At 35.6% G+C, this 25,107-nt stretch overlaps 1 protein-coding gene and 1 long non-coding RNA gene across 2 annotated transcripts in view; both read right to left on the reverse strand.

The window, feature by feature from the left end:
- LOC141829673 (uncharacterized) overlaps positions 1-25,107 on the reverse strand; it is an 88,993-nt gene that overhangs the window by 56,977 nt on the left and 6,909 nt on the right.
- On the reverse strand, positions 15,501-17,125 carry LOC141829975 (uncharacterized). The gene is made up of 2 exons (XR_012601910.1): positions 17,052-17,125; positions 15,501-15,738 (listed from the first exon to the last, which is right to left on the reverse strand). It is a non-coding gene; the product is annotated as an uncharacterized LOC141829975 (long non-coding RNA).

Consider the following 25,107-nt stretch of genomic DNA (forward strand, 5'->3'; position numbering starts at 1 on the left):
AGAAACTGACAAATCTTATCAAGAGATTTTTTAGATTTTTTCTAACTAAATCTGGATAAGAAAAGTTTGTTAAATTCTTTCTAAATTTTCTAAGATGGCAAAGCTATAAAAGGGAAGGATTAGGAGAGGCAAAGATACACAATTCCAATTGTTTCCAAGCCTCTAAGGCCGGCGGCAATACATCTTCCCCCCTCCTTTTATTTGCTAAGGCCGGCCACAACATCCTTCCCTCCTCCTCCTTCCATTGCTTGCTAGGGTCGGCACCCACTTCATCCCTATCTTCCTTGCGGTGCATGTTGTTTGCAAATGATATTATTTTGATAGATGAGACAACGTAGAGTAAATATTAAACTCGAATCTTGACGGAAAACGCTAGAAGTAAAAGGTTTTAGACTTACTAGAGTAAAATCAAAATATATGAAATTTAAGTTTAGCAATATTAGATGCAATGAGACAATTGTTAAGATTGGAAATGACAAATTGTCTGTAACTGAGAGTTTTAAATATTTAAAATCATTTTTGCAAAAGAACGGAGGAATTGAGAGATGTTTTATATAGAATACAAACGGAATAGTTGAAATGGAAGAGAACGTCATGTGTGCACATAGACGACCAATAGATGCTATAGTTAGACAATGTGAAACTATAATAAATGTACACATCAAACGAGGAAGAGGAAAACAAAAAAGATTTGGTTAATAATAATAAAATAAAATAAAATTTATTTAAATATAAATGATAATATAGTAGAGGATAGAGCCCAGTGACATTGAAGGATCCATATAATCAACTCGACTTAGTGGGAAGGTTTAGTTGTTGTTATTGTATAACTTATAGTTGATGTTGGTATGACTTAATAAATATTAGTTAAACTTATAAATATAAAAAAACTTATAATTTATATTAATAAAGCATAAATATTAATGATACATATTAATCAATTCTGATACTAATTATAAGTGTTAATCGTTATAAGTTAATATCTATTCTGTTAATATTAAGAATTAGTATATATTGACATTAACTATAAAGATTAATACTTAAAGTTTTAACTCGTGAGTATCCCCATAATCCCTTTGTTCCTACTATGCCACTATGATGTTTCGTACCAAGCAAGGCAAAACCTGCATGCACAAAAGTTTCCATTGCCCTGATAGCTTTGTCTTAATCTCACCCTTAACCCTCTCTTGAAGCAACCCCCCTCCCCTTGAAATGGTCAATCTTAATTGGTACCCTTCGAATTTTTTTCTATTTCAACTTGTATAAACCGATATAGATGAACAATAATTGTCCTACTAATATTTCCTAGCCAATACCATATGAATTTCCATAAGCTATAGGTACAAGATACAATGGTTGTGTTGACCAAAAAGTTAGGATATTTTATATCCTTGATATAAACAATAGATTCTTATACCAATAAGTAATTATATTAGCAAAAAAACATGATTTTAAATATAGCACAAATCATAGTTTATATCGGGTTTTGCAATATAAGGAAACAAAATATAGGCTCTAATACCACTATTTCAGCAGATCCATTGGCATACTAAAAGAAAAGATTAGCTATTTTTTTATAAGTAAAAGTTGTATATATGTGAAAATGTACAAAATGAGACTTTAGGGGTTACTCAGATTATCAAATATGAGTAGATGCCTAAAGACTTGTATACATGAAGATGCACGCTCTTGTATATCTTCTCTATATCTAACTGTCCCTCACTAAAAAGATATAATATGTTGTGAGGCAGTCATATCTTACCATGAACCTTATCATGCAATTAGCAAAGAAAAACATTTTTTAAAATTTAACTTGTCCAAATCATATCTTTTCTCCAATGAAAGGCAAAATAGATTAGGATTATTTTTTCTCTTGGAAGATTGATGTAGATTGTAAACCTATCATTAAACATTCTACGGGTCAGCCTCTATTAAACAGCAAACAATTATTACCCAATTATCACCAACTGTCAATAGGCAAACAATCACTGGTATTGTTTATGTCTGAATTTTTTTTAAAGATGTATTTCGTTTGCTTGTAACTTTCATTAATATGAATTGTTGCAACAGTAATTATCTTTCATAATTTTGTTAAAATTTCCTTCTCCTTTGATGAATTAGTTAAAAGATGATCAAATCATAAAGTCACTATCTGGTGGCTTTCAATTTTTTTCATTACCTTGATCACTATTTCATTGCCCGAGGTCACTTCCTCTGCTGAATGAAGATGAACTCTCTTTCATAGCCTGGTATATTACACCTTTCTTATCTCGTATTCTTGACTAAATCATTTTGTTGTCAATGTATGTGACTTGCCGGTTTATCAGGAGATCAAAGAGAAAGTTAAAAATGCTCTTATATCTTTGATAAGTGATGGAGACATGTGGCAATCTCCATTAAAAGTTTATAAATACAGAAAAACTTCAAAGCTCAGCTTTTAAACTGGCATACTTTGGAAAATGATGAGCCTATTTAGGAAATAAAGTTCAGTGATTCGAAAGGGTTGAAGTCAAAGTTTGAAAGTCAAAAGTGAGCTATAAATTTTGAGCACTTCCAATGTATTTTAACTTCCAATGCTTGGAAAAATTGCAGCATCAATTAAGATGCATTTATGTTTCCTATGTGAGTCTTTATGAATCCTTTATGTTTCCTATGTGAATCTTTATGAGTCCTTTATGTTTCCTGCATGAGTCCTTTATGTTTCCTATGTGTAAATATGTATGTTGCTTCAATGCTGGGATATAGAATAGCAATGAGTCTTTAAGAATTCTCTTAAATTGTGTGATGTAATCTCCCTACAATATGATGTCTAGCAACCCTTAGGTGTGATATCTAAGTTTCTACAATCTTTCTAAACTTCTTTTCCATCTAATTATAGATTCCTACTCCACAATCTTTCCAACACTCGATCTCTCTTCTTGTGTTGCATTAGTAAGTTGATAGGATTTCTTTGAACAACTACTCGTCTTTAGCTATTCAGTTTGATTTGATTTTGATTGGTCTGTTAAGCAATTGTTCAAGAACACGAGGGGGGATAGAATGACTGTGCTTTATTGAAGAATGACTTGGATATTTTTTGTAGAGATAGGGGGAAATGAGATGTTATGAAAATGACTTTGAAGCAGTTCTCAAAGATACTGCAGCCAATTATTCAACGAAAACTTCAAATTGGATTTGAGAAGATTCATGCCCAGATTACAAGTTAAAGGTATTCCCTTCCCGAGTTGCTAGAGTAAAATTGATTATCTTAAATTCACCGCTTATCTTACTTTTGTTAGGCTATACAACTAAATGCACTATAATCTACTAAAACAACTATGCAAGACCTTTTGGTCCAACAAAATAGGCAAAAAGACAAGTTATGATGTACACTTCTGAACAACCAATTAAGCAAAAACTATCATAACTGTCACGAGGATTTCAACAAGTGTGAACCGAACGTTCATGAACAATTTGACATTCAACTTGATAAGAACTTGTTTATATTCATTCAATACACACAAAATCAATTAAATGAACAAGTTTGAACAACTCGCTAAACTAAATAAATAAGATTAAATACATATATATTCAGCTCGTTAACGTTCATAAACAATGTTTGTGACTATTTGTGAATGTTATCAAACATAACTAGAAATCATATCTCAATTACAAGATATAAGGCCCTATTTATAGTTAGAGGTTGAGGTCTATTCTAGAAAAAGTCTATAAAAAATAACTAATATTTATAACTAATACTCCCCCTCAAGTTGGAGCATAGATATTAATCATGCCCAACTTGTTACAAAGATAATCAATTCGGATCTCATTTAAAGCTTTTGTGAAGATATCCCCTAATTGTTCTCCAGTTTTTACATATCCTGTAGTGATCAAGCCTTGTTGAATTTTCTCACGAACAAAATAACAATCAATTTCAATGTGCTTCGTCCGCTCATGGAACACAGGATTCGATGCAATGTGAATAACAGCTTGATTATCACACCATAGTTTTGCTGATATTGAACTTTTGAGTCCTACTTCAGTCAACAGTTGATATATCCACATTATTTCACATACAGACTATGTCATAGCTCTATATTCTGATTCTGCACTGGATCGTGACACAACCTTTTGCTTCTTACTTTTCCATGATACTAAATTTCTTCCAACGAAGATACAATACCCTGAAGTAGACCTCCTATCCATTTTAGAAACTGCCCAAACATCTGAAAAGCATTCGATATGAGTATGCCCATGATCTTTATATACAATACCTCGTCCGGGTGCGCCCTTCAAGTAACACAAAATTTGCTCTAATGTTGCCCAATGATGAACCGTTGGAGATGATATATATTGACTAACAATACTAACTAAATATGCAATATCTGGACGAGTCAAAGTAAGATAATTCAACTTCCCAACCAATCTTCGATATCTCTCTGGATGTTCAAATAGTTCTCCATCTGCTGTAAGCAAGGTTTAAAATTTCGACCCGTGCCGAAGTTTCGGTCTCAGACCGGAACGATACTGTTTCGGTATCGTATCGTACCGTGCCGATACAGTTTCGGTACTTTTTTATTTATATATATATATAGTAATTATTAGATAAATATATTTATTGTGTATAATTTAAAAATAAATTATTTATTGATTTGATATAAGTTCTCAATTATTATTTATATAATATATCTATTATTTATATATTTTATATAATACATAATAAAAATTATTATTTATATATTTATATATAATTTTAAAATTAAATTTATTCAAAACATATAAAACTATATATTTTTAAAATTTATGTAATAAATAAAAAATTAAATTATTTATTCAATTCATAATTTATCATTTATCATTAATTAAATTATTTAAATAATAATATATAGTTAATTAAAATTTTTAACAGATAAAATAATTTATTAAAATTTTTTAACATATAAATTTAAATTAATTTTTTAAAATATTTTTATTTTTAATAAAAAACAAATTTATATATTATAATTATATTAATTAATTAACAATTTATTTAATTAATTATTAATCTATATAATATATATAATTATCATTTATTATATAATTAATTATTAATTAAAAATTATATATATTAATAATACTTTATATATTTAATTATTTATATATATTAAATAATATGTTTTATAAAAATTTAATATAACACTGATATAATCAATATAACAGTGATATAATAAAATTTATTTCAATATAACAATTTTAATTAAAACCGTTATATTGATTATTGATTTTATTTTTTTAAATCAAACTTTTTCTCGATCGCGATTCTGCGAGCAGAATCGCGATCTCGCCAAACTGACCGCCGCCGCCGAGCTTCTGCCGCCTGCCGAGCTTCTGCCGCCTGCCGAGCCTCTGCCGCCGCCTCGCCTCGTCGCCGCTCGCCGCTCGCCGCCCTCGTCGTCGCTCGCCGCTCGCCGCCTCGTCGTCGCTCGCCGCCTCGTCGCCGCTCGCCGCCTCGTCGCCTCGCTGCCTTCCGCCTCGTCGACGCACGCGAGCCGGCCACCTTTTCTGTAGCTGCAAACCCACGCACGCAAGCGAACACGCGAACGCCCGTGCTGTGCAGGAACAAACTCACGAAGGACCGCTGTGATTCACTGGAGTTTTCGAACAAATCCAATTTTGAAGACGAAATATGAGCAATCACAGCGAGGAAGACGTGATTGTAGTCCCGGTAAGTACGTTGGTCGACGTGCGGCCGATGTGGGCGCAAGTAGGTGGAGAAGAGGTGAAAGCGGTTCCCTCCTCTATGACGCTAAGCACTGCTGGTGGGCTCCACTGTTCCACTCGATCTTTCGGGACACGCCGATCTCAGACGAAGAACCGAAGATTGCCGGGGAGACGGAAGCCTCAGAACGGAGGCCGCAGCTGACGGCAGAGAAGGCAAAGGCGCTGCGTCGGGAGATGAGGGCGATGGAAGAGGGTCGAAACCGCGTCTCCCCCCCCCCCCCCCCTCCAGAAACTCCTAGTTCAATGCGTCCGTCAAGAAGAGAAAGAAGTGAACAACATTCATGAACAATGTTTTCGCGTAAACGAAGATAGCGTCGTATTCGTGAGAACATTCATGAACCATGTGTTGAGTTTAGGGCTCTGATACCATGTTATCAAAAATATACATATTTTAAATTTATGTTTCATTAAACTAATAGTGAACAACATTCATGAACAATGTTTTCGTAAACAAACGTAATAAACATTTTATTACTATCTACGGAAACGTAATAAACATAACTATCACATAAGGATACACACGTACACAAACATAATTATAGATAAAAACATAAACAATTTATACCTTTTGAATGACGCGAAGTGGAAACATCAACTAGCAACCTTGAGTAAGATTGTCTCTACTCGTATCCACGCCGAGATCACCCCGAGACGACTTCCCTAAGTCACGTGTCATATCTCCATTTCGATACTAGTCGAAAGAGAGAAACGATCCCAAAGAGGACCCACGGTCCGATTTCGTATCCAGTGGCTCGAAGTAACCTAGTGATACGAATCGGATTGAATGGAGGTGATCACACCACCGTTCGAAGGTCGAATGATTCACTATCAAGAAGGGGCAACGAACCTAATGGCGTGATTGTTCTAGCAACAACAATTACCCAGAATAATAATTAAAACAAAAGGAAGAAGCGATACCTTTCGGTGGAGAAGCAACCGTTGCTTCTCCTCGTGTTCCTTGCTTTCACCGCCGATTGTGGCTTCCTTTGGCTTGGGGAAAGGCCGGCCTTGAGAGGATACTGATCTTAGGGAAGATCTTTGACCGGAGGTGAGCTTGGAAACCCTTCTTGGGCCGGCAGCAACTAGAACCACCAATGAGGTGGGCAGCAGCAACTAGAAGGAGGAGGCTTGGGCGGCAATTCAAGGAAGAAGAGATTAGGTGACTGATTTAAAACCTAACAATTAGATTTTTAATCTTGTAAATAACTCTTCAAAAGAGTTGTATTTATAGATCTCTAACGGGTTTGGTTCGCTAACCAAAAATCCACATCCATTAACCCAAACTCCAAACCATTAGCCTTAAATTTGGTTTACAACCAAACCGGGTTGGTTCAAAACCAAACCACCTTTAATTAAAACCAAACTAATTTAGTTTATAATTAAACCAAAGATGACCCACTTTGTCTTCAAAAGACGTAGTCCATCCACGCTTCCTTTCCAACAAAATATCTTCCATATTTGCCATTCATCTGTTCCAACCAAACTTAATCTCTTACGATCTGAGAATCCAATTCTCAAATTCGTTTTATGTCTCTTAGAGAAACTCATAGTGTGTGATCTTATAGGTTCTCGGTTTATGTTGATCATCCATAATTAACAATTTATTATAAATCGATCATGAGTGACATCTAATAGTACATGACCCCCAATTAATCGAAAAATCATAATTCATTCCAAAACCACTTCTGAACCCTTCAGCAGTTATAATTGTTCCTATGTCTGTTCCTTCCTTTCACTCATCTTATATCCACTTAGTTTAGGATATGGTTTATGTGTCAATCCCCACTAAGCTGACTACGTCACACCTATCCCAAATTGTAGTTCCTTGTCCTGCGGATTCATGTTACTCAAAATAATTATCCAAGAGGACATCCTCTTGACATGTTATTGTTTTGACCAAAGACTTACGAATAACAATTCTAACAAGTGGTCATAGGATATACTTCTCCTAATTAAAGGAGTGGTGAGTCCTCTGTTAGATATTCAAACACCTTTGGACACTTTAATTTATACCTAATCATCCCAAGTCCACACTTCCGTAGAGACACTTGCTTGAGATGTCAAAGTATAAGTCTCCATAACCAAGATGACTTGAATACCTTATGTCGAAGGAAACTTGCACACAAGCTGCAATGAGATCTTCATAGACATTCATAGAACCACATGAAGTCTCATGGCAGGTCACTCTAGATGAACTAGTTACCCTTAACCAGCATCCATATGTTAACTCTCAACATCCCAATATTTCTAACCAATCAGGATCAACTAGTTAGTAAACCCAAGGAGTCTAACATATGCTAGTTTTATAGAATCGATGATGTCCAGTCTCATCAATTCATCGACTAAGGAATATTTCAATACGTACATAATTACACATGTAGAAATATCCACTAACTGTGATCCAATCACAATTTCTCTCATGCTATGCATTGTATTATGGACTTCAATAATTAAGTTTAAGATCAAATCAAATACATAGAGAATGTAATAGTGATTTTATTTATCCAATAAATAGTACATTATCTAAGGTGATTATCTTAGAACATCTCTCAAATATAACATCATGTTCATCAATAAAACTTTTATCAACATACTAAATAAACAAACAAGTTTGTAATATCAAACTTAATAATGAACCAAACAAGCTTAAAATGTAAAGTTTCACAATCAAACAAGCTTGAATTGAGAGTTCAATAACATCTAAACAAATCAAACTCAAGCCAAGCACGAACCAAGCTCAAGTTTATAAAAAAAATCAAATCAAACTTAAACAATCATTTCAACAATTTGATTCACTTTAGACTCGACTTGGCTTAGCTCAGTTACCTTATAAACAAGCTTGAATATCACAAAGTTTGGCTCGACTTAGCTCGTTTACAGCCCTAAGTGGCATGGCCACTTAAAGAAAGAACAATTTTTTATGGCCAGTTCCAACCAAAAACCTACAAATTATCAACATTTTATGAAATTCCTGAGGACTGATGGAATAGCACTAATTATCAAGATAGAGTTAAAGGGAAATCAAGGGAACATTCTAATTATAAATTTGGCTCCTCCACATAATGCATGAGATGGCGCTCAAGTGATCAAAGTAGTGGTAGGGTTAAAAAAATTAATAAAATAACTTAAGATGTTCACATTAAGTCGACTTGCAAGGTGAAATTGTTCCTACACATAAAGATATATATTCATTGAATGTAAACTCTATTAGAAACATAAAATTTATTACAATTTTAAATGTGTAATGAAATCAAATTCCAAATATAGAACTTGGTACTTCAAAGTCTAATTTACTAAGAGAAGGTATTATTTGTCCCTTGAAGATACAAAGGAGATGAATCATTCAATCATTAGCTTCATTCTCGCACATTTGGGTTCAAACACGAAGGTTAAGTTTATCCATATGTTAAAATAAAGCAAAAATTGTATAATCAAGAAAACAAAGTGCAAACTAATAACTATAAAATTCCAAAATTTAGAATCAAGAACATGGAATTGCATTATGGAGAGACATCACCAACATTAGCTTGCAGAAGTTTGATAGGCCATATTTACTTATAAATGCCAATTAGTATAAGTCATAAGTAGTTGAGACATAGAATCAATTAGAAAGAACCTGAAATCATGACCCCACTCTGATATGCAATGTGCCTCATCAACAGCCAGCAAACAAATTCCAACTTTCATCAAGTTTGACCAGAAACTGCAAAGAAATTCATAAGACATAAATTAACATAGTAATTATTTAAATCTCCAAATACAGATAAAATACACACTAAATAGATGGTAAATAACTAAAATTGATCCTCCATTTTCTTCTCTTAATCCATGAAAAGGATTTAAGCTATTTACCAAGGGCTTAACCTTTCAGGACAGGTGGATGGCCAATCATATATCACATTATCAGTGTATTGGGAATCAGAAATGGCTTATTAGTTGTATTGTGTTTTCTATGTGTCTGGTATAATCACCCAACATTAATCTTTGTGAGCAGATCTTGTACTAAGATTTAAAATAGCCATCTAAAACCCGTTTCAATTGTTCATCAAGATGGTTCTGTACAGATGATAATTTTTGTTGTTCACACAGGATAGGTCAGCATAGGTCAATGCTGAACTACTATGGTGATGAAGGATGAGGAAGTGAAAGAATAAGAAGAGAAAGTATAAGGAAGGCAAGTTGATGATGTTGCTGCCTAACCTAGGAAGCAGAAACAAAAGAATTGTGTGTGCCTTTTGTGGTCGCTGTTGCAACCAGTAAATTAGGGTTTAGCCAGTTTTACCCCAAGTTGCTCACCAGCTGCCACTGGGAAAACATGCAAAACTTTCCCCAAGCTATCCCACCAAGATTGTATTCACATAGTTGTCAGTGACATGAAATGTGGGCTCATAACAATTTGTATCTATAGAATGGATGATACAAATTAGACTCTAAATTGTGACTTATAGATCTTCAACTTGAACTTTCTTATTCATTTTAGAGAAAATGGAAGGGCAATGGCCCGCCAACCAATACAAGAAATAAGAGAGACAGAAACATACATGAGACAAGGGTGGTTGAGAGAAACAGTTAGATATGTAACTGACAGGACCATAATGCAATTACAGGGACCTATTTGTAAATAACATATGTTACAAGAGTTTGAATGTAATGTTACAATCATGAATTTTATATACATATTGACACACAGAACTCTAATCCTTTCCTATATATATGGTGTTAAAGCATGGCCCAAACTCAACAAGCGACTAGTTCGCGCCATCTCCCACATCACATTAGAAGGCTCTCCTTCATGCAATCCTCACAAGCTCAAGCAACCTAGATAACATCGTTGTCAAAATCTGTTTAGCAAACATTTGCATCACATCAATAGGATCAATGAATCACAATCAACAAGAAAAATTAAAAATGAGAAAGATATTAACAAACCTGTTTTGTATATCAGACTATACAGAAGGTGTTCTGAACTCTTAAGAAAAAGAATGTCTATTTTATGTTATTCCATATCCAACTATTAGTAATGCAATTTACAAAAATTAATATACTTACTAATATAAAAATTTAATGAATAATTCATATAGATTATAACCAATATTAGGATCATATCCTCCATATATATAACTCAATAACACTGGATTGTTTATTTAGTTTTCAATAAGTGTGCTGTTTATATTAAATTAATTGGTCTCTAACTGCATTTGAATGGGAGTTTAGTTGAAGGAAAGTTTTAGGATTATTGTCAATTGAAAAACACTATTGTGTTTCTCTCTCCAACTAAAGTAACCTCGCTCAATCAATAGTGAACAAGATAAGGATGGATTAGTCATTATTTCTAATGAGTGATGGCAAGCTTGGATTAGTGGTCCTCGATCTCGTCATGATCTCATAGTGAATCCTAAAATTGCAAGGCTAAGCAATTTAAGAGAGCGGCAAAGAATCTTTCTTCTTCCTATGCAAGCTCTCTAAGAAGAAAGTTGGGGATAAAAGGGAGAATAGAATGGTCAAATTTTTTAAAGTTATCTTAGTTTTATAAATTTTAAAGTTAGTTTTTATCCATTTTCATTTGCAATATGAGAATGGATTCTAACAATTTTCCAATGTAATCCTAACATCTTTGGATCTTCTTTTTTCTGAACTTCAATTTTCAATCTTTGAGATGTTGAAAATCTAAAAAAGATGGTTATTGTTGACATTGATCCAACTCGGGTGATCCATAAAGGTATCAACCTCATAACTGTGATAGTAGTTAAAATCAACATGAGAATTGTGATAGGATACAAGGTTGTCAAAATCGCGAGTCAACTCGGCGAGTTTACGAGTTTACGAACTATTATTTCAATTCCGTGTTGAATCAGCTTAAAATCGGCCCCTCTTGTAAACTCGTAAACTCGCGAGTCAACTCGGTCAAACTCGGTAAACTTGATAAACAAAGGAAATCTTGATGTTTCCTTTTATCAAATTTGGACAATGGAAGCTTATTTGGTGTATCTATTGGACTATTTTTGTATGAAATTTTAAATTTGTCATTTTGTAACTTGATGTTGAAACATAAATTTTGAAAATTTCATATCTTTTCATGTTAAATTTTCATGTTTAGTCTTTTTTTATATGTGAAAACATGTTGTTGATAACTATGTTTATGCTTTTTTATTAGATATGTGAAATAGTGATTGTTCTTATGAAGTTATGATCAAATATATATTATTTGACATTTTATAACTCTTTTTTGGATTATCTGTAAACTCGTACGAGTTTACGATACGAATTTACGATACGAGTTTGTGCACCCCTAACCGAGTCGACACTGGAATCGCGAGTTTGACAACCTTGATAGGATAGTTATACAATCCTAGTATTTATTGCATCAAATACAACAACAACAACAACAAAGTCTTTACCCCACTAAGGGGAGTCAAATATATGGATTCTCCTACACTATTAGACTTAATCCCTTATTATATTTGCATCGATGTTTAAATGAATTTTGGGAAAACTCTAAAGGGCATCCCAAATTAACAAAAACATCAAATGGGCACCCTTTTTTCAAAAAAAAAAAAAGTCAAAAGGGGGGACTTCACCATTTGCCAAGTCTTCCAATCTAGACTTTCCTGTGAACTCAATTCACACACGTTAGATCACCAACATTATCTAACTTAAACTCATTTTAGCCAAACATTAAAATCCAATTCTCTGTGGTAAGATTGCACCAACACAATCGACTGTGTCCCTCCTACTAGAGCCGACCATGGTTAGGGTGAAACTAGTTCATATTATTTTTTCCTATTCTATGAAGTGTTTACACTTGTTTCATGTATTGTATGCCTTGAACATGTTTGATATTATGTTTGTGTCAGCGCATATGCATGATTATGAGAGGTAGATTACTATTTAGGTAGATCCTTGGATCGTATGACCGGGGTGCCTTGTGACATTTTGATTTTAGTTTGACTAAAATATGATTCGAATTAAATTAATTGAGTTAAACTCAAGTGAATCCAATTGAATTATGAGATTGAGTCTAATTTGAGTTAGACTCATTTCAATTAGACTCAACCAAATCTGAATGAGATATTGATTCATTAAAATATTTAATGGATTAATAATAGAGGAAGACCTAGGGTTTTTCTCTTTATTGGATGAAGAGAAGATGAAGAGCCAACTTGAGAAACATGTGATCTATTTGAGTTTTAATTGGCTTTAATGTGGAGAAGCTAAAGAGGCAAAAACCCTTCATATTCATAAGATTAATATAAAAGATTTTCTTACATTTTTCAAAGGTGGGCAAGACATTTTGAGCTATCTTCTCCCTCTTGGTTGAATCTCCTTGTGTGGCTAGCACCACAAAGGTGATTCTTCTTCGAAACTTGAGATCGTGTTCGTGCGGATACGCAAAGAGGCTCAGATGCTTGAATATGCAAGAGATCCGATGAGCTGAGGACGAGTGGGATAAGTGAAGGGCATGCTTCAAAGGTATAGATCTATTAGATAGATAAATCGAACTGCGTACGAGTTTTCTTTTGTATGAATCGCTCATTGGGATTCTATTTTCGCTGCGAATTTTGTTATTTGTCACATAGGATTCCCTACACCGGATCCTAGCTAGGTCTCTTAGACACCTGGGGACTCTATAACAGAAGCTTAGGGATCACAAACCTTTAGGGGTTGATTATTCACTGATGTCGTAGCCTCCACTTCAATAGTTGAGGACTCTGCTACCTCATCTGAAACCCACCAACTATCAATTATGGTTAGATCCCAATTCAGGTGGTTATTGACAAAAGCACTCAACATGATTTGACTTATAAGAAAAAGAAGAGAATTAGTTAGTATAATAGAACATTTATAGAAAAATAGAAATCTTACTCAGTGGTTCTTCCAGAGAAATCGCGTTCAAACTCAGACCAGCTATATACAGAAGGGTCTCATTGTCCACCAAAGTATTAATGATAAATTTTAGGACAATCAAGATCTCGGTGGCAAATAATTAAGTAGATTCTAACCTATATTGACCTAAGGATAGTTGTGGGTGCAGCTTGGGATGCCAAATTGTAGGTCAAGTATACGACTAAGGAGACTTGATGAAGAAATATCTATTCTTTCATCCCTTGTGCGAGGTCGGGTATTTATCCAAAAAATTATAACCTAACCTTGTAGCAAAATATATTACCCTGAGCTTCCCTTTCTTGGGATAGAAGAAATAATGAAAGGTATGAGGTCAAAGGGGATTTGGTATATCAAAAAAATAATCGAGGTACTACAAATCAACCGATATAATTTAGGGGCAAGCTGGGATAAAGCTCTGAAGCATTGTGCATGTCCTTTATGTATGACCCAATAGGTTCTCGTAACGTTGGTAATGTATCTAAATACCTTTAGCCACATAAGCAATGAGCAACATCTAGCAATGTATCATTACTACCTAAGTGATGAGAAAGTCGAAATCTGACATAACCTTTCTGTGACTACTATCATGTATGATGTTGTCCTTCTATCATCGATATCTAGATTGATCAATGAGGCATAGACCGTGTCATCCTAGATATCAATCTTTGTGTTTCTTGATCCTTGAATAGACTCACTCAAATAAATGTGCTCAATATCTCATATCGACTTATTTGAGTATGACCATGCATTTAGTAGTCCTACTCGATCAAGGGACCTACAGATATCACTCTCGTCATATGGGAGGGATAAATCCCATCTACATCACTCACATCCCTTCTCATAATTCATTATATACCTATTGATCACCTTTATAGTCCACCTTATTATGGGTGACGTTTAACGATATCAAAGTACACAACTCCTTATATAGAGAATCATAGTGACTTCAGGTCTAAAAACTATTCATACTAATAGTCACATGATAAAGTTTATGATACTTATATAACGATCCATGAAACTTTCTCATGGTGTGTCAATTCAATATATATTCTCTAATATATACTCACATATCAACGTGATATCACATATCCATGACTTATGAGATCAAGTCATCAATTAACCTATATGCTAGTCTCAATACATTAATATTGCTCTTAAATATTAATGCTTGACTAGGAATAGTTAAGAGTAGTATTCTCTATATTATTTCACTATCAATTCAACTAATTGATATGATGTCGATTAGAACCCACTACTCAAGGATATTATTATATTTAGTCATTGTTGGTGCAATTTTGTCCCAAGTGATTTAGATTTTAATGTTTGGCTGAATCAGTTTAAGTTAGGCAATGTTTGTGATCTAACATGTGTGACTTGAGTTCACAGGAAAGTCCAGGAATGAAGTCTTGGCATTTGGTGAAGTACCGGAGGCACGGCCTCTTGGCAATGGATGAAGTCCTGGAGGCGAGGCCTCTTGGCAAAGGATGAAGTCCCGGAGGTGAGATCTCATGGCAAGGGAAGACTTAGCACGACGAAGTCAAGGGAAACGTCTCAAGCTAGTGCAAGGAAGTGCACGAGGCTTGTGGAAGGCGTTTGAAGACTTGTGTCAAGGCTAAGGAATGAAGAAGAAGTTGAAAAGGGGAGTTTTTTAGCTTAAGCAGTCGACTGGCCCTGTCAGCAGTCGGGTTGCATGTGTTACGCCCCGGGAGACGGCTTTCCGAGAAATTTCGGCAGCATCTCCCCTGTAACAATTGACTTTCCCTGAATACATACACATATATAAGGCCCACACGGCCAATCCATAACAGGCTATGGATTTATACAAGTAAAATAGAAATAAATGTGACCCACACGACCACTCAACACATCCTACTATATATGAAATGCATCCATAAAAATGTTAACGTCATACACGCATGCATATCAATCCATCCATAAATCCGTATAGGTAACTCATACCGGAAATCAAAAATATATCGAACAGCGGAAAACTAAGTACTCAAGTGGAAAACTCATCGAGAAGTCCAATAAGTCCAAATACATGTATGCAGTATAGTAAATAAACCAAAACATATGGTTCGGGACTAGCAGTGCAGCTCTCCAGACGGCATCAACCTGAAACAGACATACAGGTAAACGGGGTGAGTTCCAAAAGAAACTCAGCGGGTATCTAGCAGATATGTGTATAAAAGCTATCAACAGTAATATCATGCTGTACAGTCTACTGGAAGGTAAATAAGGTAGAAAACTGAATAACAGTAGATCTGTACATACCAGAGTCTGATAAACAAATAGTAAGGTAAAAAGTGAAATCCCCAAACCAACATAGGTATCCTGTGCATGCATGTCATCCAAGTGCATCAAACAAGTGCAACAATCACAAACAAATGCAATAGTGCAGTATGCACATGGTGCAATGCATGTCCTGGTCACCCCTGACGCCAGTCGGATCAGTCACCCCTCTAGTGGTGAGGTCGCGTGGGAGCCAAAACCCGTCTGAGTACTCATCCACAGTGGTGAAGTCGTCGAGTGGGTAGGGCTGTGACCTCTGTGCACTCTGCCGTCACTGCTCCTGCGTGACCGAGTGGACAGGATGTCCTCAAGGTGTACACCTATCCTGGTACCCAAATCATAAGTGGGCGAGCAAGCTCTCATCTCCTGGTCACAATGACAGAGGAGGGATCCCTGTAATGCTACCACGCTATGAAACCACTATCCTGGGTGGCCTAGCGGAGCTCCTATCAGGGCAAGTATGCACCAACCTAAAGGTTTCCACTAACCCATGAGTGGAGTGTGTGTGTAAATCATATACGAGTGACGGGCTCAAACTGTGCTACCACTATAATAGGAGCGACTCGACTAAAATAGGAGCAGGAGCCGATGATCACAAGACATGCAATTACACACACCCTTTGGTTGGTAGCCCGCATGTAACTGACGCCGGACTCAACAACAATGGAATCCCGCACGTCAGTATGCAATATATGCAAGCATGATGTATGACACTAGTCCATGCAGCATATATCCAACTACATATCCATAAATATGATCCATGCACCACCTATCCATCTACCAGTCCATGTCATATGCTCCAATAACCAGAATGAGGTAAAGTCTCATGTCTATCATAAACTCCGATACGAAATAAGATAAACCAAGCTAAGCATATGAACAGGTATCCGGTGGTATCAAAATCAACAGGTATCAGATAAACAAACAAGGCAAGGTATCAGATGATCTCAAGATAATGACTAACTGATATCCATAATGTGCATAAGTATCCAATACTATCAGATAGCAACAATAACTGGTATAGAAAGCAGATCCAGATATCAAGAAGTAAATAAGAACAAGATCATGAATTACTGATAGCTAGAAATACACATATCAATGAGACCTATCTATAAAGGATAAGTCAAGGTACCCGCCTGCCAAGATAGGTTGCGTGTAACACAAAGAATCCCAAATAACCGCAACCGCTTAAGAAATAGATCAAAATCCTGCAGTTAGAATCACTGCCCATAAATATCAGAATGTATCCAAAAACCTAATCAAACTAGAGTTAGCTTAATTCTATCTCATTAACCTAACTCGTTAAGGTTTGACTAATAAAAAGATTAGTAACCATTTAACCCCAATTCGATCAATAACCTAATCCAACCGAATCATAATTCAAGTTTAAACATAGGAGTTCCTTACCTCAGTTCTTTCTTTGCTTCAAGCACACCGCCGACACCACTCTAGGATTCAAGCTTCCATCTCCAAAATATGAAGTCATGAACCCTAAATCTCAGCTCAAACCAAACCCAACCACAAATCTAGATTAGATTCTTACCCTTCCTCTTTCTCTTTCTTTCCAAATTGCTGCTGCTCGAACCCTCTCCTTGCTGTCGGCGAGCACAAAGCACAACTGCAATCAATCTCTGAACCAGCCATTCCTGGAAATCAATTTGAGATTCAATCTCAACCAAGCTTCAATCAAACCTCTTACCGATCGGTCCTTCTTCCTTGCGTCTACTGATGAGAGGGAGAACACGAAAAGGATCGGGGAAGCCGAAATCCACGACGGAAGGGCTGTGGTTCGGGGAGAAGACCGCTGATGGCTCGAGAAGGAGACCGCCGGTGAAGGAAACGCGTGCCCTCGTCGCACCGTCGCCGTGCCCGTACTCGCGAAGAAGCTGTACAGAACCGCGTCGGCGTTGGGCAGAGAAAGGCAGAGCGGTGGCGTCAGGTCGCGACGACGTTGGAGGAACTCAGATTAGCGAAGAAGAAGAAGACGCGAGAAGATCGGTGGCTACAGCAGCTTCGGATCGCGAACGGCGAGCGGAGCTCAGATCTCGCGGAGGCGTGGTTCGGCGATCGGAAGAGGCGGAAGACGCGAGGATACTGTAGCCTTCTTAAAGGATAGTTTTTAGCTTAATGGGTTTCGATCCAATAACCCAAACCCGCCTAACCCAACAGATCTGGTCGAGCCAACTTAAATCAGCCGAACCCAAACCGAACCCAATCTGACCTGAACCGGTACTGTAGCAAACCGGGTTTGACTTTGTTCGCTTGGTTCAGGGGTTAAACGACCTCTGATCTGGTCCAAACAAGTTTCATTTGGTTCATCTTCGCAAGACGAATCTTTTCGTATCCATGTTGAAATTTTTCGGTATCTTACATCTCTCTGTGATTGAAAACTCCATTCTCTTCCTCCTTAAACTTCATTAAAAACCTTGTAAGAGGAAGAGCTCTGTTGTAAAGGTTTCTCAGCCTTCGAAGCGTGCTTTGAGAAGGAGATTGTTTTATAGTGGAATCGTCGGTTGCATGTGTGGATCCTTGAATTAGTCACCTCGTTGAGGTGGATACCAAGTAAATCGAACGAGTTAGCGATTGTGAATTTTCTTTCTTATTATTATTTGCTTCCGCTAACTATCTCGCAGAGAAAGATCGAAAATCGCTATTCATCCCCCTCTAGCGAACGCACCGATCCCAACAAGTGGTATCAGAGCGGATTACCTCCGGAAGAACCAACGCTCAACCGGAATCATTGATGGCGTTTCAAGAGGGATACAACACCGCACGACCGCCGTACTTTGATGGCAACGATTTCACATATTAGAAAGGTAGGATGGAATACTATTTGATGAATGACATTGACATTTGGTTTAGTGTTATAGATGGGTTCGAAAAACCCAAGGATGCATATGGAAAACCTCTTCCTACAAAAGACTGGTCAAAGGATATATGTAAGAAAGCACAAGCGAATGCGAAAGCCACAACAACCTTGCAATGCGGACTCTCCAAAGAACAATTGAGCAAGGTTGGTCCATTCGATTCGGCCAAGAAATTGTGGGAAAAGCTCATCGAACTCAATGAGGGCTCAAGCGAATCAAGGCGAGCCAAAAGAGATTTATTGGTGGGTCAACTCCAATCGTTCTCAATGAGGATCAACGAAAATGTGAGCCAAATGCATGGATGGTTCAAGGAGATCGTAAACGGTCTCCATGTCATTGGTGAAAAGATTGAAAGCCGAGATCTTGTAGCATCCGTCAAGGCTCTGATAAGGGCGGGCGTTATAGATTCCTCCATATATATAACTCAATAACACTGGATTGTTTATTTAGTTTTCAATAAGTGTGCTGTTTATATTAAATTAATTGGTCTCTAACTGCATTTGAATGGGAGTTTAGTTGAAGGAAAGTTTTAGGATTATTGTTAATTGAAAAACACTATTGTGTTCTCTCTCCAACTAAAGTAACCTCGCTCAATCAATAGTGAACAAGATAAGGATGGATTAGTCATTATTTCTAATGAGTGATGGCAAGCTTGGATTAGTGGTCCTCGATCTCGTCATGATCTCATAGTGAATCCTAAAATTGCAAGGCTAAGCAATTTAAGAGAGCGGCAAAGAATCTTTCTTCTTCCTATGCAAGCTCTCTAAGAAGAAAGTTGGGGATAAAAGGGAGAATAGAATGGTCAAATTTTTTAAAGTTATCTTAAAGGGCAGCCCGGTGCACGAAGCTCCCGCCATGCGGGGTCCGGGAAAGGATCGATTGTACGCAGCCTTACCTTGCCTTTGGCAAGAGGCTGTTTCCAGGATTTGAACCCGTGACCTCTAGGTCACATGGCAGCAACTTTACCGTTGCGCCAAGGCTCCCCTTCAAGTTATCTTAGTTTTTATAAATTTTTAAGTTAGTTTTTATCCATTTTCATTTGCAATATGAGAATGGATTATAACAATTTTCCAATGTAATCCTAACATCTTTGGATCTTCTTTTTTCTGAACTTCAATTTTCAATCTTTGAGATGTTGAAAATCTAAAAAAGATGGTTATTGTTGACATTGATCCAACTCGGGTGATCCATAAAGGTATCAACCTCATAACTGTGATAGTAGTTAAAATCAACATGAGAATTGTGATAGGATAGTTATACAATCCTAGGATTTATTGCATCAAATACAACAACAACAACAAAGTCTTTACCCCACTAAGGGGAGTCAAATATATGGATTCTCCTACACTATTAGGCTTAATCCCTTATTATATTTGCATCGATGTTTAAATGAATTTGGGGAAAACTCAAAAGGGCATCCCAAATTAACAAAAACATCAAATGGGCACCCTTTTTTCAAAAAAAAAAAGTCAAAAGGGTGCCCCATCAATGATTTTATCTCGAAAATATCCCTTATCCCAGTGTTGTAGCAACAGCTATCGGTATTTGTTACAATGTATAGAAGCTACCGAGTAGCTGCTACAATATTGTTCTTTATTTTCAACGCTATTGTAGCAACTACGACTACCTGCTATAATGTGTAGAAGCGATTATGTAGGTGCTATAATATGATCACCTAATAAATACTATTGTAGTATTGTAGCAGCTACTTATTAACTTATATAATTGTTTTAAAGTGATTCTGATACAATGTAAACAATTTTGACAAAATTGATAAAGAGTCTTTTAATATAATAGTGTTGAAAGTTTAGAATTTAAAATTCAAAGTTTTAGAGTTTAGGACTTAGCTACAACGTGTAGTAGCTACCAATAGCTGCTACAGTGTGAAAAATCATCTATTTCACTTTAATCAAACTAAACAACTCATTGTAAACACATAGTAGCAGCTACAAATAGTTTCTACATACAGATTAGCTTCTACACGTTGTAGCAACTACATATTAGCTTCTACACATTGTAGCAGCTACTCAATAACTTCTACACATTGTAACAACTCGATAGTTGCTACGACAATGTTGGAGATAAAGTTATTGATGAGGTGCCCTTTTAACTTTTTTTAAAAAAGAGGTGCCCATTTGATGTTTCTGTTAATTTGGGGGGCCCTTTTGATTTTTGCACAATGAATTTTGTATTGTTTTATGTTGTTAATCTAAGTTTTGTTTGGTCTCCCTCTTTTTCGATTAATGTACGTATTTTTCATGATTTCATATTACCTAACAAAAGCATTTATTGATCATTTAAGAGCGTGTCCATATCATCGTAAATGTGGATCTTTAATGTTTTATTTCATATCCTATCCGTCCTTGTAAATTTGCACATCCACCTTAACATCCTTATCTCTATAACTCTTATTTTCTGTTTGTTACTATAAAAACTTAATTCATAATCTAACATTGAGCTTTATATAACATAGTAAATTTAAACGCCGTTTTAAAAAATTTTCTTTTAAGCTTTATGATCACAAATAACACCTAACGCTCTCACACCCCCATTTCATTCATCCTGTTTGTATCCTATGTAAACATATCTATCAACTCCTCCATCCTTTTGCTAAAAGGATCCTAAATACTTAAAGCTCTTAGTTAAAGGTAACCCATCATCTCCTATCTCAATAATTATATTGCTACGTCTACTACTACTAAACTTCAATTTCATATATTCATTCTTTATTAAGCTTAAAAGCTTTTACTTTTAGTGTTTTCTGCTATGATTTAATTTTAGTATTTACTTCTACATGTATTTTATTGATCAAAACAATGTCATCTGAAAACAACATGCATTATAGTAATGTGCATTGAATGTATTAAGTGAGTTCATGACATGTAAAAAAGATAACTTAAAGTTATTCCTTTATTTAACCTTATCTTTAAAGGGAACATTTTAATTAATCTATATTCTCATACATATCATTAATTGTTTTAATATTCACTATGTTAACATCTTTCTTTTTTAAAATTTTTCACATAATTTCCCTTGAGACTCTCTCATAAGTTTTTTTTAAGTTAATGAATATTATGTGTAACTCTTACTTTTTTTTCCAAATACTATTGTCAACGTTTCGAGCATGAATCTAAATTGATTTTAGGTCGCCTTAATCTCAAATAAAAATTTAAATTTTTATACTCCTCTAACTTGTTTAAATTTCTAATCCTTCATTAAAAAGTTGATGAAAATATTTCTTCCCTAGCTCCTATATTTTCTCATTCTTCCCTAGTAGCTTATTCGATTCATCTTTAATGCATTTTATTTGGGTAAAATCTCTTGTTTTCCTATCTCTCACTTTAATTATTTTATATATGTCCCTTTTCCCTTATTTTATATCATGTGGTCGATACAAACATCTAAAAGCTTCATTCTTAACTTTATTCACTGCTTTCTTGGCTATTGTATTCTTTTCAATTTTCTTCGTTCTTACAAGTGTAGAGTAACTTATAGGTTGTTTATTTTTCATCACTTTCTCTTGTATTTCCTCATTCCACCATTAAGATTCCTTATTTGGCGGTGCCCGTCAACTTGATAACTAAGTACACTCTTAACGACCATTTTCAAATTTGATGTAATTTTCTCCCATATCGTATTCCAACCACTATATATTTCTCCTAATGTTTATGCTCCTACCCTCTCCTTGAAAGATACATTGCTTCCTATCCTTTAGCTTCCACCACTTAAGACGTTTTTCTTTTACTGATATTATGTTTAAGGTGCGTATCTAATACTACCGACGTATATTGAGTGGTTAACTTTTCTCAGGGATGATCTTACAATCATTACAAATTTTTCTATCCTCTTCATAACCATAAAAAAGTTGATTTTGCAATTTATTATTTCTATTTTTTAACGTAACTAGGTGTTCTTCTCCCTTTTTGAAAAACGTATGCAAAATCAAATATAGTTTTTTCTTCTTCGTTTCTTGTTCCAAAACCATGGTCCACTATGCAACCTATTATATTTGTCATTTCTTACTCCTACATGCTCATTTAAATCTCCTATTAAAATTATATTTTTTTTATACTAACTCATCTAGGTCTTTTCCAAAACTTATATTTAGTGTCTTCATCAAATCTTACTTGTATGCATATAAACTAATTATATTAATAGTTTCATTTGCTATCATTACCTTGAGAGTCATATTCCTATCTCCCTTCCTAACTACTACTACATCATCCCTTAATAAATTATCTATAATTTTACAAATTCCATTTCTCATTTCACTTTCAAATATATCATAACTTAAAACCTAAGTTTTTTATCATCTTTATCTTCTCCCCTACCCATCTTACCTCATACAAAAATAAAATATTAATTGTTCTCTTAATCATCGTATCTACTACTACTATTGTTTTGTCAATAAACGTCCTTACATTCCATATTCCAAATCTAAAACAATCAATATTCTTATAATGTATGTTCTTATTCAAACTAAGATTTTAAAATTCTTGCATATTTAACAATACGCACAAGTTCTCATGAAAATGTAGCAGTCTTTGCTAAGACATTGTAGTTGGATCATACAACGCGTTCCTTCTAGAGAAGGATCTACCATTAGTATAATAGTTTGATGAATTCATGCATAACATTTGTTTATATTTTACACTGGTTAGCAATCTCATACAATCCTCTTCCTTTAGTTGGGCTCAAGACTAACCATGGCGGGATTTATTCGCCATGGCTGAATTATCTATTGCATTAAATCAGTAGGAAAAAAATGAGAAAAACATTAAAACCATTACATATATAAAATAACAATTATAAAATTTCAAAGAGAATGTCTATTATATACATCACTATAAATTTAAGTATTGCAATTTACAAATATTATAACTAATAATATAATCTTATTTTTAAAATAGATTATATAGTGTTCATACGAAATAAATTACTTAATATTCAATATCACTATATCGAATCCATTTTTAATTGAAAGATAATCTTAAGGGCATTGTTGATATCGAGACATAATTATGTCCTCTCTAATGAATAATAACTTCTCTCAATCCACAATAATCTTGCTTGATTAATTATAAGCGGAAAAAAATAACGCATTAAGTCTAATAAGCACTATCAAGTCAGTGTTTGTTAATATCATGATAAATCTCGAATTGTGACAAGGGGTAACAATTTAAAAGGACACTCTCTCCTTTCTACATGAGTGGTGTGGCACAAATTTACAACCTTACCTGACGTCGAGGGCGAAGCTTCTCCTTACGAGTGAGCTACATCATTGAGTCGGCTAAGGTTATCCCAACCTCTCCGATAAGTAACTTCGACTCTATTGAGAGACCCTGACTTCTCAGCCAATATTTCCCCGCCTTTGTTGGTCGATGACTCAAGTAACCTAGCTACACTACAAGGAGAAAGAAGGGGGGTCAAGGATGACCTCGGCTAAATTCCTCCAATGCTCAAGTGTATTCTAGCTCTAATAAAATTATAGACACATAAGAGATCAAGGTAGCATTCATACCTCTTACTTCTTCTTGCTCGTCCTTATAAACTTGGGAGGATGAGGGGCGGGGCTCCGTAGTACATGGCCCACCACCTTTCTGATCAAGGGTTTCCGTAGGATTTTTCCCACTTTCTCTTGACATTGGCTTTAATGGACACTATTACCTCGCGCCAATTAAATGGAGAATGTGCTAATATCATGTACATGAATGCGGAGTCGTTTGAGTCGATTTGTCCTTTCCACCACAAGATCAGTCTGCACCATGGCAAACCCGTCAAGCAGGGACTTTAGTGCCTTCCAAGTTCAATAACCCTCATGATCCCTTAGGAGCTCTCTTCACGAGATGGACTTCAGCCGTCCCTTCTACACTCCTATGACGAGCCTATCAATTCGGGCTCGAGGACCTTCCTGCGTGGGTTGAATAAAGAGGCAACCCACCAAGGAAGGGGAGTCACATCGCCCCTGATCATCTCACCCCCATCATAGTCATCCCCTCTTTTAGTCAAGCCAAGTAAGGAAATTTGACTGAGACTTGATTGGTAATGTCATCGAGGGTAGGGTCACATGGGTCTGAAACATAAGATGTCTCATCCATAGTCTTGAAAGACAAGGGCATTTATAACCTAATATCTACCTTGGGATTGCATTATATCCTCTGCTTTAAATGCCAATAAGTGTCTACCTCCTCCACCGTGTTCAGTTCGCAGGCTCCCCAAAGGGCTCAATGGTTCAAGTTCCCACAGATCTAATAATCATACGGCTCCGAGCTCTCAAACCCTGAATCCTATAACTATGAGTAGCCATTGGGATGTTAAAACCCAT

The sequence above is a fragment of the Curcuma longa genome, chromosome 5 (assembly GCF_044706935.1).
Source record: "Curcuma longa cultivar G26 ecotype Majalengka, Jawa Barat chromosome 5, ITB_CL_G26_1.1, whole genome shotgun sequence".
Taxonomy (NCBI): domain Eukaryota; kingdom Viridiplantae; phylum Streptophyta; class Magnoliopsida; order Zingiberales; family Zingiberaceae; genus Curcuma; species Curcuma longa.